The sequence below is a fragment of the Schistocerca nitens genome, chromosome 1 (assembly GCF_023898315.1).
Source record: "Schistocerca nitens isolate TAMUIC-IGC-003100 chromosome 1, iqSchNite1.1, whole genome shotgun sequence".
Taxonomy (NCBI): domain Eukaryota; kingdom Metazoa; phylum Arthropoda; class Insecta; order Orthoptera; family Acrididae; genus Schistocerca; species Schistocerca nitens.
The window spans coordinates 368731271-368749615 of NC_064614.1; the positions used below are offsets into that span (position 1 = coordinate 368731271).

At 37.7% G+C, this 18345-nt stretch overlaps 1 non-coding gene across 1 annotated transcript; it reads right to left on the reverse strand.

The window, feature by feature from the left end:
• Positions 1-240: 240 nt before the first annotated feature.
• Trnat-ugu (transfer RNA threonine (anticodon UGU)) lies at positions 241-315 on the reverse strand. Its single transcript has one exon. It is a non-coding gene; the product is annotated as a tRNA-Thr (tRNA).
• Positions 316-18345: the final 18030 nt, after the last annotated feature.

An 18345-nucleotide genomic window follows, 5' to 3' on the forward strand; every position in this document is an offset into this window, starting at 1 on the left:
TCGTGGCAGATTAATCTACCAAGTCCCGTACGAGTTCGGGCATAGCGTGTGCGTTCGCACAAGAAGGTCAATGGCCGGGAAGCCATATTTTTAATTATATATGACGGTAGTATCTGTTCCCGAAAGAACAGTTACCGTGGATGACCATGCAGCTTTGCTAGAAATGAAATGATAATTAAATGGACACCCTAGCTGCAAACAGGCGTCGATGTACTTCATTGGGGACATGTTGAAATTGTGTGCCCCGACCGGGACTCGAACCCGGGATCTCCTGCTTACATGGCAGACGCTCTATCCATCTGAGCCACCGCGGGCACAGAGGATAGTGCGTCTGCAGGGACTTATCCCTTGCACGCTCCCCGTGAGATACACATTCCCTACATGTCCACACCACTACATTCGTAGTGCGCCTAATAGATGTTTGCCCATCATACTCATTACTCGTGGCAGATTAATCTACCAAGTCCCGTACGAGTTCGGGCATAGCGTGTGCGTTCGCACAAGAAGGTCAATGGCCGGGAAGCCATATTTTTAACTTTATATGACGGTAGTATCCGTTCCCGGAAGAACAGTTACCGTGGATGACCATGCAGCTTTGCTAGAAATGAAATGATAATTAAATGGACACCCTAGCTGCAAACAGGCGTTGATGTACTTCATTGGGGACATGTTGAAAGCTGCATGGTCATCCACGGTAACTGATATTTCGGGAACAGATACTACCGTCATATATAGTTAAAAATATGGCTTCCCGGCCATTGACCTTCTTGTGCGAACGCACACGCTATGCCCGAACTCGTACGGGACTTGGTAGATTAATCTGCCACGAGTAATGAGTATGATGGGCAAACGTCTATTAGGCGCACTACGAATGTAGTGGTGTGGACATGTAGGGAATGTGTATCTCACGGGGAGCGTGCAAGGGATAAGTCCAAGCAGACGCACTATCCTCTGTGCCCGCGGTGGCTCAGATGGATAGAGCGTCTGCCATGTAAGCAGGAGATCACGGGTTCGAGTCCCGGTCGGGGCACACATTTTCAACATGTCCCCAATGAAGTACATCAACGCCTGTTCGCAGCTAGGGTGTCCATTTAATTATCATCTTATGTAGTTAAAAATATGGCCTCCCGCCCATTGACCTTCTTGTGCGAACGCACACGCTATGCCCGAACTCGTACGGGACTTGGTAGATTAATCTGCCACGAGTAATGAGTATGATGGGCAAACATCTATTAGGCGCAATACGAATGTAGTGGTGTGAACATGTAGGGAATGTGTATCTCACGGGGAGCGGGCAAGGGATAAGTCCCTGCAGTCGCACTATCCTCTGTGCCCTCGGTGGGTTAGATGGATAGAGCGTCTGCCATGTAAGCAGGAGATCCCGGGTTCGAGTCCCAGTCGGGGCACACATTTTCAACATTTCCCCAATGAAGTACATCAACGCCTGTTTGCAGGTAGGGTGTCCATTTAATTATCATTTCACTTCAAAATTTGTTACCTTCACTCCGTTACGCAAAGCTACTGCTAAATCTGTTTCGAAAGCATTTATAAAACATTTTCTATTCCATGTGGGGCATGTATTGAAAGTAATTTCCGACAATGGATCACAGTTTCGATCTGCTATATGGACACGTATGTTACGAGCTAGAAACATTTCTCCGATCTATATATCCAAGTATCATGCTTCTTCGAACCCTTGTGAACGACTAATGAAAGAAATTGGTAAACTATGTAGAATATACTGCCATAAAAGACATATTGATTGGGACACACACATACTCTCATTCCAGGATATAATTAATTCCATACCAAATGAATCTACTATGCTATCTCCGACTGTTATATTAAAAAATGTTGAACCACCTAACAAAATTAAAGAATTAGTAACCTTTCCTACATCTCGTCGACTACGACACCATGAAATAATTGACATTGCGCTGAACAACATCAGACGTACCGCAGAGCGCCGGAGAAGACAGCAAAAACAGGTTTGTACACGCCGTGACTTTCATATTGGACAGAAGATATTAGTACGTACACACTATTTATCCAATGGATGAAAGAATAGATGCAGTAAATTTGAGCTTCTATACGCAGGTCCATATCGAATTCGCAGCATTCCTCACCCCAATCTAGTACACGTCGAAACTTTGAGAACTAGAAAAAGCAAGGGCAATCACCATGTCTCCAATATTAAACCCTTTATTGAATGAATATACTTCATGATTTATCACACTGTAATGCCATTTTCTGATTTTTATATGACCAATGATGCAATTATATTTATGTGACTACTTACTGATGATTATCATATTTTTTTCTTGGCAAGTGCCCGGGAAGATAAGGTTAGCAGGTCGCTTTTCTTGTCGTTACACATCAGACCGTGCACATTTTTCAAGATAAACTTACATATTTTATGACCACTTAAGCAATTATATTTATGTGACTACATACTGATGATTATATGTTTTTCTTGGCAAGTGCCCGGCAAGGTAAGGTTAGCAGGTCGCTTTTCTTGTCTTTACACATCACACTGTGCACATTTTTTCAGATAAACTTACATATTTTATGACCAATTATGCAATTCTATCTAGTGACATATTAATTTTATCAAATTCTTTCTCCATTAAAGTCTTCAGTTCTCGCCTCTATCAACTACACAACATACAAGCTGAACACAAAGCAAGTCATTTCTTGTCGTTATATATCAGACCGTGCACATTTTCTATTTTTCATGTATGTATGATTGTTTTCCTGTTTTGTTTGTATGCACTACGAAATCTTTAAGATATAACAAACACCAGTTGACTTTGATATTTGCCATATGATATCTCAACATCGTGACTATTTTACGTTTTTTTTTTTTTTTGCTACTACATTATGATACTCTGTGTACATTTTTGCACCTGAACACTGTCTATGTTTTTGACATAGTACGTTTTCTGTCATGCTATGCTGTATGCTTAATTATATCACTAGAAACCAGTTTTTATTTAATGGGTATATGATTTAAATGCAAGATATTAATCCTTATTCATCATTTTCAGAAAGCAATAACGTGTAAAAGAGATAAATTAAACAAACCACAGTGGATTACTATGAAATGGGAATTTCACCTTCGGAATGAACGAAAGAAGATGCAATACTGAAAGGTGGCTACACTGAGCCACAGCGCCAGAGATCGCGCTAGAGAGTATTGTTCCGCCGCCTCCACTGGCAGTGATTATTGAGATGTCGTAGTGGGCAGTGGTTGTTGAGAACTCGTAGTAGTCAGTGCTTGTTAAGAACTCGTAGCAGAGAGTGTTTGTTGAGATGTGCTGGTAGGGAGTGCTTGCTGAGATGTGATACTGAAAAGTTCTTGTTGAGATGTGGTAATAGCGAGTCGGTGTGGAGATATATTGTAATGATTAGAGTGATTTTGGTCAATATATGAAGGTAACGAAACTTGATTTATTTTTCATTATTTCCATGTTTTAAATAATGCGTCATTACAGGTTCAGTCAACAAAGCATCTGGCTTGTGTTCTTGTATTAGAGTGTAATTCTGGTTTTCTTGAGTAATTATGGTATTTTTATTTTCTTTAATTAATTCAGTATAAATGATATTTAAAATTTCTTGTGTTATTGAAGAAGAACCGTGCCAGATGCGTACGTTGAGTCATACTACCACACACAGAACAGTTACACTTGTGCTTTGGTTTAGTAGGTTTTATAGTTGCTGGGGACTTAATTAATTAATTGTGTTAATGAAAATTTCCATTTCATTCTTTGTTATTGTTCTATGCAGTCAGATAGCGTAATAATACTAGTCAGGGCGAACCGGTACGAGACTTCGTAATCGGACAGACAGCTACTGAAGCAAAAAATTAAAATTATTTGCATTCTATTATAATTAAGCCCCCATGCACGTGGCGACCACTGCTTCGGATCGTCCCTTTGAATTCTTCTGATTGTAGAAATAGTAGACAGTAGGATTGTTGTAGTAATTTGTAGTTTAGTAATTGTAGTCTATATTGCATGTGTAGATTTGGTAATTGACATTCTTCTAATGGTATTTTGCAAAATTTATTTTTTTTGATGTCTTGTCTACGTGTTTGATAATTTAGTGCAATTATTTCAATTGTTCGTTAATCGTGGTTGAGGGAAGCATTTCGTGTGAATGATATTGTTGGAGATAAAGAGCCATTGTGTGTAATTTTCGTACAGTGACGAGTTTTGTATGTTTTGTAAATGATTACGCGATCGATGAAAAAGGCAAAAATGATGGATAGTCAGAATGATGAAATTGTTGACATGGCGAACTCGCCAACACAGGACAACAGTATGGTGAATAATGAAGTGGAAAACAATTTAATAAGTCGGGAAAATAGTCCGGAACCATTTCAAAATTTTTCTCAATCAGAAAATTTTCAGAATTCGAGATTAACGACAGAAGATTCTGGAATAGTATCGAACACAGATAGCTTTACAGCTATGACGAAGGAAACTGGTTTTGCGGGAAATGTTAGGGGCGAAAAGAATTTTGAAACACTTAACACGGAGCAGTTGATGAATGCAATATTAAATTTGGGATCACGGTTCGACTCACTAGACTCACAAATGGGAACAATTAAGACAGAGATAGGAACAATTAAAACTGATATGGGAACAATGGAAACACGGTTAGGATCTGAATTAAAAACAGTGGCAACACGTTTAGAGACAGAGATGGAAACAATGGAAACACGGTTAGATTCGCGAATAGGGACATGTTTCAAAAACATGAAAGATGAATTAAAGAAAGAAATTAGAGAAGAAGTACAACCGATTTTGAATTCTCACAATAATAGATTAATTGCAACAGGGATTAGACAAGAGGAACAGGACAGAGAACGGGAAGAAAAAGATCGCGTGATAGTACAAAATTTTTCAGAGTTAAATTTACAACGTGCACACGATAAGGAAGAAGTATTTGAAAGAGTCGAGGAATCCGTACCAAATGACTTAACGCAACAGTGTGAACAATCAACTACTAAATGTGACAATACCGAAACCGGAGTCGCGACACTTACGGAAGACATAAATAATCAGAAAGAACAAATAGGTGACTTATCGGAAAGAGTTGAGGAGATTACAGATAAATCGATAAGTCTTAGCTTAAATGGGGACAGAGATTCGGATGATACAGCTCCATTGCCATTTGCAGAAACAGAAGAGTACCAGAGCATAAATAAACATGTTGACAATCAGGGAAAAGTTAATGAACGCGTCAAAAGGGAATTTGAGGCATTACAAAAGCAAGACAAATATATTGAAAGCGAAATCGTAGGAAAAGACAGCAGACGAATTTTAGTATCACAGATAGCAGAGGGCTTTGAAGAAAGTAATTTGTTTCATTTACGGGATGTAACAAGAGAGCGCCAGGCGCGGGAACTTGACAATAATCAACATTGGGACTGGGACAGACGCGGTAGGTCTTTGTCGCCACGAGGCGAAAACTTTGACTGTAAACACTTCTTGACTGTTCGGAAATTTAAGATCTTTTGCAATTCTAGGAATGACATACATCCATGTTCATGGTTAGATCAGCTTACGTACGCACTTCCGCCAGATGTGCCACTAAGTCACAAACTGAAATTTATGTGCAGCTATTAAGGTCCTCAGGGGATTCACTATACTAAGTGAATATGTGCCGTAGCGTTCACAGGGCCCCGAGCTGTAGTGGTGCTATTTCCCTTTTAGTTTTCTGCACCGCTGCCTACTCTTTCACTATTCTTTGCATCTATAAAAACAACTCTTCTACTATCAATCTATCTAGACAGTAGGTAAACAATAACCGGATTTGACGATTTTACCCAAAGGTGACTTTGGAAATTACCGTTTGGACTTACTATATTTTCTGCAGCATTTATTCGCAGTTTAAATGAAATTTTACCTGTTTATCTTCGTGACAATATTACTTCTTACGTTGACGACATTCTTATTGCTAAACGTTCTTGGAGTGAGCACAAAAAAATTTTGGATTACTTATTACGTATCTTTGCAAGAGTTGCCATTACAGTGAACTTAAAAAAAAAAATCTGAATTTGGTCGTTCTCAGGTGAAATTTCTCGGTCATATTATTTCTACAGAAGGTATTCTTCCTGATCCAGAGAAACTAGACGCTATTCGTAATTATGCTGTTCCTACCACAAAACGTGATGTTTGTAGTTTCCTTGGTGTCTGTAATTTTCTTAGACGCTTTGTTAAATTGGACGATTTGGCCACACCTCGTTTACACATTTCAGTTATGCGCACTTTGGTCCCAGAAAATGTTTTCATAAATTGCGAGAAAATTGCTACTTCAGTAATATGGAAAAACGTATTCGATCTGTTCTTGCCAAATGCAAATTATGCCAAAGGCTAAGCCGCCAACTGTTTCTCATAGAGCACCGTTGTTTCCTATCATTCCAGTGAAATTAAAGGACATGGCTGCAGTCGATTTGTTCGGTCCAGTGGTTCGTTCTACTAATGGTTTTGCGTACATTTTCGTAGCAGTGGAATTGACATCAAAATATGTGTGTTTTACACCTTTACGCAAAGCAACAGCTCGTTCAGTATCTAATGCTTTCATCAAACATTTTCTTAAAGAAGTTGGTCATGTTGATAAGGTTATATCAGATAATGGATCACAGTTTCGCTCTAAAATTTGGCTTCGTACTCTACGGCGTCGTAAAATTAAACCAATCTTCATTTCACTTTTTCACCCTCAATCTAACGCTTCAGATAGATGGATGAAGGAAATCAATAAATTGTGTCGTCTTTATTGTCATCAGAATCACAGAACGTGGGATCAGTATCTTCATATTTTTCAAAACATGACTCAACTTCTTTACCGCCTCTATTGATATTAAAAAACAAAACACCGAATAATCGCATTTCTGAAATTGTTCCTTTTCCGCCTTCACGGAAACTGCGGCATTCTGAAGTTGTCAACCTGGCTCTACGAAATATTGCATCTGCGGCTGCTAGAAGAGAAAAATCAGCGAAGCGTCCTGGTCGTTTAAAAACTTTGTCAGTTGGTCAGAAGGTATTAATTAAGTCCCACCGTTCGTCTCACAAAGGAAAAGGCTTGTGTCGTAAATTTTTTCTGCTTTATAACGATCCATATAGGGTTCGCAAAATCATTCATGATAACACTATTGAAGTAGAAACTCTTAAATCACGACGCTCTAAGGGAATACATCACATATCTAACGTTAAAATTTTTGTGGAATGATATACTTTCGAAAAAAATTTGTGGAATGACATACTTGTGAGAAACTAACAGCTAGATGTAAACACGAAGAGAGTACAAGGATACCGCGCCGTGTTCCGGCGGCGGCAGATACTCAAAGCAACAGTGAAGTCTGCGCGCCGCACAAGGCAGTCGTTGACCGCAAACAATCACTTTCTACGTCACGCGTCGACAGCTGATCGAGCGCTCAGTGCGAATGCACTGACAGACGTAAACAAATACACAGTCTAATTTCTCGGATTAAATTCAGTATAAAGCTATGGTGACTTTATAAATTATGTTATTAACGTTCAGTATTTTTCAGGATACGGTTGTATAAAATATTTAAGACCTTCAGGTAAACTCTGTGCGTTAAGACGACTTGCTATGGAGAAAATTTCAGGAAGAATGTAATTTCGAAGAAAAACGTAATAAACTAAAAAGGGTAACTATTAATTGAGTTTATTTTTCAGGTAACATAATTCCACTTAGGTACGTATTTTAGATGTAATTTGCTGCTCGCGATTACGTGATTCATACTTTGTGCTAATTTCATGTTCTATGAATTTACTTGTGAAGCGACGTGCTTGTGTACATTTACTGATTTTGACAATTATTGATTAATGAACAGTGTTGTTACTTATGTATACTATGCACCACTTGGCTGCAATGCCTTTTCACTGATGTCATATTTTTTTTTAAGATGTGCCTGCTGTGCTTATTTATTTAAATTGTAATTGTCAACTGATTAATTGTGCTGACTGTGGTTATGTATGTAGGTTACACTTTGTGATTTATCTGCTTGCGTCTTCATGTTTACTTATTAAGATTACGTATGAACATTTATTTGCTTATGCTGATATGATGCTAATGACTTGTTTATTACGTAAGATATATGTTTGCTGCTGTGCGTATGGATTGCATATTTACACATTTCTGTTTTGTTGTCATAACTACTCTTCAATTTAGAATATAGAAATGCTGATATACTGTGTACGAACATAGAGTTTAGGTCACACCATGGTGTTAATTATAGATTGTTCGCTTGACGGAGACTCGTTATAGGGATTGTGCTGCATCCACTTGTTGACATTCTGTTCTCTACTGGTATATTGTCGCGCTATTGCATGTTTTGCTTACGCTCAGTACCTTATATTTTTAAGATAAGAAAATGAACTGCTATAATTCTACGAACGACATTAGTACGAGAAACTTCATAGAAGTCACATGAGCTGGAGGTTTTATGGAAGCTGTATAAATTTATGCTAATAGGAAGGAAGCTAACGACATGACATACCAACACTAGGTTAGACCATTGACAGTTATTACACTGCATTTTTCGTGAGTAATTGAAATAGGAAGTGACACTTGACACAAAAAATACTCCACATGTTTGTTTCTGCCATGATTTTTGAAGTGGTGTACACACTGAAATATCACCATCATTAACACTTCGTAATCGTACTTACTTACTGAAAGTTATTCAAACTAAAGGCTGTTAGAGGTCATGTATGCATTTCTTTTATTTAATGATGGACAAGGAACCAAAATGTATCTTATAATTTATATTGAGTAGAAAATTTGGGTCAGATGGATTACACAGAGGTTGTGTGTGGACACTGTGTCTTCGGATTGTATGGGATGCTGAATTGAAGTTTGCACTAGGATTTTGTCTGTACTTGTTCGAGGAGACTGACTAGAGGAAAGAGCTGTTATGGAAGTGAAATGATATTGGTGCTGAGATTTATATATATCGACGTATTGAAGAGGTATGATTGAGGTATTGATATTATGTGAAGTTGATGATTATTGGAGTTTTCGTGGACAAGAGATAAGGTAAATGATATTGATGATCGACGTATTGAAGAGGTATTATTGAAGTATTGAGATTATGTGATGCTGATGATTATTGGAGTTTTGGTGGATAAGAGGTGAAGTAAGTGAGGAGCATATTTTTTTTTTTCGTTGGTCTATATGGAACAAGGCGGATAAAGATGGCAGACTAGAACACTCAAGTAGCAGGAAGATTGTCTACACACACGCTTTGTTAAATCACTAAGCAGTATATACTTTTTTTTTTTGGAGAGAGGAAGTAATTGCATATCTTGGCTCACTGACAGTTGTTCAGCAACCGTACAATTTGATCTGGCTTGGCAAACATTGGTCTTGACATGATGACTATGACGCTGACTAACTATTATTGACTGTTATACATTGCTGCCACTACTACTTGATACACATGATGAACATAAAATTTTGACAGAATTGCATTTACACAGTTAACACTATTCAATTACACAGTAGCACTAATGTGGATGAAAGATGAGTGAGTGTTTTTTGTGTGTTTTCCTTTCCCTATCCCAAATTGGTACCAACCTGTCTCCTAAATATTATTTTACTTGTTGTTGTGGCTTGCACTGACACCCATAAAAATTATAGGTTTACTGATATTTGTGTATTTGTAATATTTAATATGACAATTATCTGATATCATTTGTGTGTTTATTATGATTTGTATGTTTAGTGTAAAAGCATTGTACGTGTATTCAAACTATTGTTCATGCCTGAACTGTCTGATTAGTGATGGTGCTGCACTTTTCAACATGATGTGTGACATTTAGTCATGTTTAATTTCTGCTGATGAACAGTGTGATTAGTGAAAGTGAATATTATGGACTGCGGTCTGCACCTGCTCAACATTGCTGGGTGCCACTGATGGACTGCTTCTACTGAAATGATGTCACTTGTTGGTGTCTGCACCTGCTCAACATTGCTGGTGCCACTAATGGAACTGCTTATACTGAAATGGTGTTACTTGTTGATGTCTGCACCTGCTCAACATTGCTGGGTGCCACTGATGGACTGCTTCTACTGAAAAGATGTCACCTGTTGATATCTGCACCTGTTCAACATTGCTGGTGCCACTAATGAAACTGCTTATACTGAAATGGTGTTACTTGTTGGTGTCTGCACCTGCTCAACATTGCTGGGTGCCACTGATGGACTGCTTCTACTGAAAAGATGTCACCTGTTGATGTCTGCACCTGCTCAACATTGCTGGGTGCCACTGATGGACTGCTTCTACTGAAATGATGTCACTTGTTGGTGTCTGCACCTGCTCAACATTGCTGGTGCCACTAATGGAACTGCTTATACTGAAATGGTGTTACTTGTTGATGTCTGCACCTGCTCAACATTGCTGGGTGCCACTGATGGACTGCTTCTACTGAAAAGATGTCACCTGTTGATGTCTGCACCTGCTCAACATTGCTGGGTGCCGCTGATGGACTGCTTCTACTGAAATGGTGTTACTTGTTGGTGTCTGCACCTGCTCAACATTGCTGGGTGCCACTGATGGACTGCTTCTACTGAAAAGATGTCACCTGTTGGTGTCTGCACCTGCTCAACATTACTGGGTGCCACTGATGGACTGCTTCTACCGAAATGATGTCACTTGTTGGTGTCGGCACCTGCTCAACATTGCTGGGTGTCACTGATGGACTGCTTCTACTGAAAAAGATGTCACCTGTTGCTGTGTGCACCTGCTCAACATTGCTGGTGCCACTAATGGAACTGCTTATACTGAAATGGTGTTACTTGTTGGTGTCTGCACCTATTCAACATTACTGGGTGCCACTGATGGACTGTTTCTACTGAAAAAATGTCACTTGTTGGTATTTGCACCTGTTGACCATTGCTGGGTGCTACTGCTGGAACTGTCAACTACTTGTTTCTTGGGCTATGGAAAGCGTTTATGTGAATATTTGTATAAACTGATTTTTTGTGTATTACTGTTGGTGAAAAGTTATGAGACTCTTACCTGCACATATTCGTCATTGCTGACGCTATTGATTGAACTGTTTAACCACATAATACTTGTGTAAACTGTTATGTAAAGTCACATGTATGAAGGAATTTGGATTGCTTACTGTATTTTATATATTAGGTTATTGAAAGGTCAGTGCAAAGCCAAAATTTTATCTAGTTATATGATATTTACGCATGAATATTATCTTTTATTTTTGTCTGTATTTTTTTTGACGAATTTGGTGGTATTTTCACCACCAATGCTGGCAAAAATACCATCAAATTCTAGCCCGTGGAGGAAGGGCATATGAAAGGTGGCTACACTGAGCCACAGCGCCAGAGATCGCGCTAGAGAGTATTGTTCCGCCGCCTCCACTGGCAGTGATTATTGAGATGTCGTAGTGGGCAGTGGTTGTTGAGAACTCGTAGTAGTCAGTGCTTGTTAAGAACTCGTAGCAGAGAGTGTTTGTTGAGATGTGCTGGTAGGTAGTGCTTGCTGAGATGTGATACTGAAAAGTTCTTGTTGAGATGTGGTAATAGCGAGTCGGTGTGGAGATATATTGTAATGATTAGAGTGATTTTGGTCAATATATGAAGGTAACGAAACTTGATTTATTTTTCATTATTTCCATGTTTTAAATAATGCGTCATTACAGGTTCAGTCAACAAAGCATCTGGCTTGTGTTCTTGTATTAGAGTGTAATTCTGGTTTTCTTGAGTAATTATGGTATTTTTATTTTCTTTAATTAATTCAGTATAAATGATATTTAAAATTTCTTGTGTTATTGAAGAAGAACCGTGCCAGATGCGTACGTTGAGTCATACTTCCACACACAGAACAGTTACACTTGTGCTTTGGTTTAGTAGGTTTTATAGTTGCTGGGGACTTAATTAAGTAATTGTGTTAATGAAAATTTCCATTTCATTCTTTGTTATTGTTCTATGCAGTCAGATAGCGTAATAATACTAGTCAGGGCCAACCGGTACGAGACTTCGTAATCGGACAGACAGCTACTGAAGCAAAAAATTAAAATTATTTGCATTCTATTATAATTAAGCCCCCATGCAATACCTCGTCACGAAGAGTAAATGGATCAGAATTAACAAACATTAAGAAGAATATACTATACACATCGTATGATAGCAGTCTTAGCTAATTTTTTCTTTCAGAATACGAGGCGATTGATGCAGGCTGTCAGACAGAACTACACATCTTAGTTTTAGTGATGAAATATGCTATAAATAAGAAACCCTATACTATGAATAGTTGTGTGAAGTAAATGGTAATATGAATAATGAAGTATCTATTTTTTTGCAGATGATAATGAATGATGATGAGTAGTTATATGCAGAATATGCTAATATGAATAATGAGGTTTTTCTTTGCAGGTGATGATAGTGATGAAGTTATGGTAATATGAATAATGAAGTTTTTCTTTGCAGATGAGGATAATGATGAAGTTTATATATTTACTGTTAGTTAATAAATGCTATGTAGTTATTTAAGTATTTGTTGCAGTTCGTTTTGACAGTATGTCTTATGTCACATGGTATAATAACTGAATGTTTTGGAAAGGACAGCTAGAGTACATACATATTGAGTACACGTTTCATTACCTGTTAATTCGAAGTTCACTATTTTCAGCATAATATGCGTTTCTTCTTTCAGCTTAATAATTCATTTTGTATTTTTTCCAGGAGAAGCTATTCATGAAATTAATGTGCTATAAGCAGTTAGTTATTAAACCTGTTCTAGTACTTGCATTTTTTTTTGCCCATTTGTGCGTGTCATTCATGAATGTGATCACAAATACTCTACTTGTTTCATAACCTTGCTACAGCTGACTCATGACGAATGACGTTACTAATCCTTATTTGCAGCAATAAGTCAAAAGCAAATATTTTATGCCCCAGCAATTAATTATCGATCCCAACGCAATGCATTGCTAGCACAAAAAAATTTATTACCAGTCCCAAATAATGCTACCAGTTTAAGAGAGTTCTGAGTAATACTGAATGAAGTTTTCTAACCACAGACCTAGAGTAACAGTTACAGTGTGTTACATTTTAAATATGTCCTATGTCACTTGAAGGATGAGTTCTGAGTAATACTGAATGATGTTTTCTAACCACAGACCTTGAGTAATAGTTACAGTGTGTTACATTTAAAATATGTCCTATGTCACTTGAATGATGAGTTCTGAGTAATACTGAATGATGTTTTGTAATAATGCATAAATACTATGCCAATAATTTCTGTAAATAATATTTTTGTTATACTCTATAAATGCTATGCCAATGATTAACTCTCATATTGAATGATGACTTCTAAGTAATACTGAATAATGTTTTATAAAACTATATGAATACCTTGTAACTGCCCAATGGATGCCACTGTTTCTTATATTTTAAATTTGTCTCATGTTACTTACATGCTATTATATATGAATACCAGTAGCTTGATGCTACACTCATTAACTCCTGTTTTGAATGATGACTTCTGAATTATGCATAAAAATGGTTTGTAACTGGCCAATGAGTGCCAATAATTATTTTTAAATATGTCGTATGTCACTTGAATGATGAAAAATGTTTTGTAATATTCAATACTTGCTACATGTTTAGTAACTGGCCCATGAATGCCACCGTTTCTTATATTTTAAATTTGTCTTATGTCACTTACATGCTATTATATATGAATACCAGTAGCTTGATGCTACACTCATTAGCTCCTGTTTTGAATGATGACTTCTGATAGTTTGTAACTGGCCAATGAGTGCCAATGATTACTATAACTAGATGAATTGTGTTAATGGTATGCCATTAATTAACTCTTGCTTTGAATGATCACTTTTGAATAATGCATAAAAATGGTTAGTAACTAGCCAATGAGTGCCAATGTTCACTGTAATCAGATGACTTATGAATAATATTCTGTAATACTCCATACATAGTACAGAAATATTTAGTAACTAGGCAATGAATGCCACCGATTACTCAAATCGGTTGATAGACTAGTGTAATTCTCAATGATGACTAGCATACGACTTAATGTCCTTCACCTTCTGACCTAATTACCAGAAATTACTGCAATATCCGTTTGTCCTGTCCATCCTCATGATCATGGAGCACTATACTTGGTTTTTGCACTAATTCTACGTTGGTGAAAGAGTATGGATTCTGCAAGAGTGTGGTGTTGACACATCATGCTGTCCACCACCTTGAACAATGGAGATGTTATTATGGTCCCACTGTTTGGTGTACCTAATGTACTACCAAAATGATAACATCGAATATTAATACGACATTTCAGTGTCTTGGCTACACTGATTAATACTTCTGGGAAGAGAACTTCAGATTATCTCACTTGGTGTTGTGCTTCTGTAGAAAGATATGGACTTTCAGTGCAGCTACGTGCAACCTACTGTGCTACAACCATGATGCAATCCTTCCCTTTCTTATCCTAGCTCTTGTAAAATGGTAAAAATATATACAGTATCTATGCACTTTATGTCATTTGTTAACATGTTTTATACTCATTGCGTATACTAGTTCTTGTAAAATGGTAAAAATATATACAGTGCGTGTGCACTTTATGTGATTTGTTAATATGATTTGTACTCATTGCGTATACATTTTGTCATTGCTTGATATGTTCTGTACTACAGTGTGTATGCACTTTATGTCATTTGTTAATATATTTTGTACTCATTGCGTATACATTTTGTCATTGCTTGATATGTTCTGTACTCAGTGCATGTGCACTATATTTCATTTCATGTTCAGCACTTATATATATGTATATATTCTGTGACTGTAAATTTAGTTAATTAAGAAAAATTTGTTGCTCATGGCAAGTCCAATTGACTCACCATCGCTGCCAAATTTTTGCCCCCCCCCCCCCCCCCCCGAGGGTTATGTAAGAGGTCCGAGCAGATGTAATTTTATGTAAGAGGTCCGAGCAGATGTAATTGCGATGCGCTGCCTGCGATATGCAAGGTATAAGAGAATCGCTGACCAGAGAGCAGTGTTGACTGAGTACGAACTGTGTAGCTGTAGCAGTAAGTTGTTGCTAGTCTGCGTTGGTCTGCAGTCTGCTCTGGTCTGGAATAGTGTATCGTGTTGGCTGGGCCGGTCGCGGTGCAGCGATGCCGGAGCCTGAGTATTATTGTATAAGGTAAAAAGCAGCCTCGCGCATATCTAGTAATGTTATCTGAACTCCCATGCAAATGTTTTAAAAATGTCCTAATAATAATCTTTGTCATATAAAGTAATTTTTTTTACAAGCATTCATTTCAATTTAAAGAATTTTCTAATTTCTCCAATCCATGATCATTCCGATTGTTGCAAAAGAAAAATCAGTTGCTTCCTTTCATAAATGACAAATCTATCGGCCAGCATTGCACAGAGCTGTGCCGGAAAAATTTATTGTAAGAGCAGATATTTGGCGACTTTATTGAGGTAAGAATTTTTGCTTTTTTATTCAGAATGATCTTACAGGGCCATGACGCAGCACTGCTGTCGTCCAAAATTTACCAGGTTACTGAATTTATTTTTTATTACGAGGTTTAGGAATTTTTCTGTTTCGAGCTTACATTAAATGAGAAAAGAATTTTGTGGGTACATTAAACGGGAAACAAATTTTGTATGGAGGTTAAATGTGAAAGAATGTATTTTGTGGGGAAGTTACACCAAAAATTATGATCACTATCCATAATATTTATTTTATTTTATTTTGTGGGGAGGTTACAACTCTCATTAAAAAAAACGAAAATGTTGGGCCTGTATGAAGTGTTGCACAACGGAAACGCCTGGTTGGATGCCCTAGGATTCTTCTGAAGAGAGGGAGTTCCGTTTAGAAACAGTCATTAAACTTTAAACCCAATTAATTTTCATAAAGTAATAAATTTAAACACTGAATAAGAGGTAAAATTAAATTAAAGTTTGCCGTTACCTGTATTTATGCAGTGTATCGTTTCGACTAACAGCATGCTGGGTAATGAGGGGCGTCATGAGGAGAAATCATAGAAAATTAAAGGCATGACAAGATAAATTCAAACAAGCACATGAGATACAAGCTAAAAGAACAAAGATCACATGAAGTTACCCCTTCACCACGCAACTACGAACAAGAGATACATGCTTTCAGATATAGTAACGTTGCAATAAATGAAGTAGCACAGAGTATCCTCACAAAAAGCAAATTTGCGTAAAAAAGGAACCACCTGGATGCAATACTCAATACAGTGGGACACTCCCAAACGATTTGAGTATCTACGAACAAATTAATTAAACAGATTCGCGCCACGATTAGAAAACAAAATGATTGGCAGTGGAAACGAGCAAACTGATTACGAAGAGCTGAGCATGTGGTCCATACGAACAAAGAAAATATTCATGATCTGAATTTAAGACCATAAAATCAATTGAAAAATGCTTAATCACGATGACAAGGGGCCATACCAGCTTCCCTTCATCAATTTGATTAATATTGGTAGAGTGTGTGTAGGGCGCGACCAGGATTTCAACATGTGTAAATAGGAAGACGCAACTCTCAGCCGTTTTAGAGGAAATCGAGTTTGAAAATTTTACGCACACTTATTTATTTCGTGTGGTCGCTGATATTCGAGAAGTCTGCAGCCGAGAATGGTAAGTGGTTACTTTCAAGAGCGCGAGGTCTATGAATTGAATATCCCCGCCAGCACTTCCTTTCTTTTCTTTCCATGTAATTATTGTCACTGTGCCGACTGCCATTATTGAATGATTCTGTTGTTATTTTCATAATCTTTATCCTGAAAAATGAGAAAAAAGTTTTCGTAATGAGATGGAAAGGAAATGATTACACGTGAATTTTCAATCAGACCAGTGTAATCATTTTGTTTACATATTATTTTATCTACATATGTGGCAGGTATGGAGCACGGTACGAATAAGGATAATACTGATCGCAAAAACATGGAACACAGTAATTATTGCGATATACAGCATTTGCAATAAACGCCGAATCTTTGCATGTGTACGGTTTTTTCGATGTGTCTGTTCCTTTAAGGAACTTTGGTTACATTCATAAGCAATACTCCGTGATAAAAGAATCCGCGGCGTACCATGCACACCTGTTGTTAGAATTAGGCGGAAATGACAGCACCGAAAGCGAGATTTGATTCACAGACCTCGCGCTTAGGAAACTAAGCGCTTACCCGCTTGATGCAGAGTTCTTGGTGACTAGCGACCATAAGAAGTATGTAAGTACGAATGTCCAAATTCGATTTTCTCGACATCGGTTGAGAGTTGTGTCTTGCTACATATGTATGTTGAAATCCTAGTCGTATGCTACACAGCCTGTCAATATGAATCAAACCGGTGAGGGAAAGTTCCTACGGTACCCTTGTGAACATTTAATACCACGCGGGTTCACTGTACGAAGCACGAACGGAAAGCGCAGAAGGCAAACTCTGAACGAATTTACTGGTGTAAAACTTAAGAAATCGTTAAGAAACAAAAAGAAATGAATTTACAACATGAAATGAAAAATCCAGTCACATGCACTTTCACAGCTTAAGAAAATCCATTCAGCATTTCATGATGGAATGTTTTTCCATACTACAAGTTCTGGTAGAATAAATACCAGAAAAAATAAAACCTCTAAATAACACCATTCCCTACTCTGTACATAGTTATATAACTTAATTCTGAGCTTAAGGCTATAAAAGTGCACTGAAGCGACAAAGAAACTTGTATAGGCATGTGAATTCAATTACAGAGATATTTAAACAGACAGAATACGGCGCTGCGGTCAGCAACGCCTGTATAAGACAACAAGTGTCTGCTGCAGTTGTTAGATCTGTTACTGCTGCTACAACAGCAGGTTATCAAGATTTAAGTACCTACAGACTGCAAAATTGCGCAGGTCGCACCAGTGTTTAAGAAGGGTACTAGGAGTAATCCATCTAACTACAGACCTATATCATTGACGTCGGTTTGTAGTACGGTTTTGGAGCATATACTGTATTCAAACATTATGAATCACCTCGAAGGGAACGATCTATTGATACTTAATCAGCATGGTTTCAGAAAACATCGTTCTTGTGCAACGCAGCTTGCTCTTTATTCGCACGAAGTAATGGCCACTATCGACAGGGGATCTCAAGTTGATTCCGTATTTCTAGATTTCCGGAAAGCTTTTGACACCGTTCCTCACAAGAGACTTCTAATCAAGCTGCGGGCCTATGGGGTATCGTCTCAGTTGTGCGACTGTATTCGTGTTTTCCTGTCAGGAAGGTCGCAGTTCGTAGTAATAGACGGCAA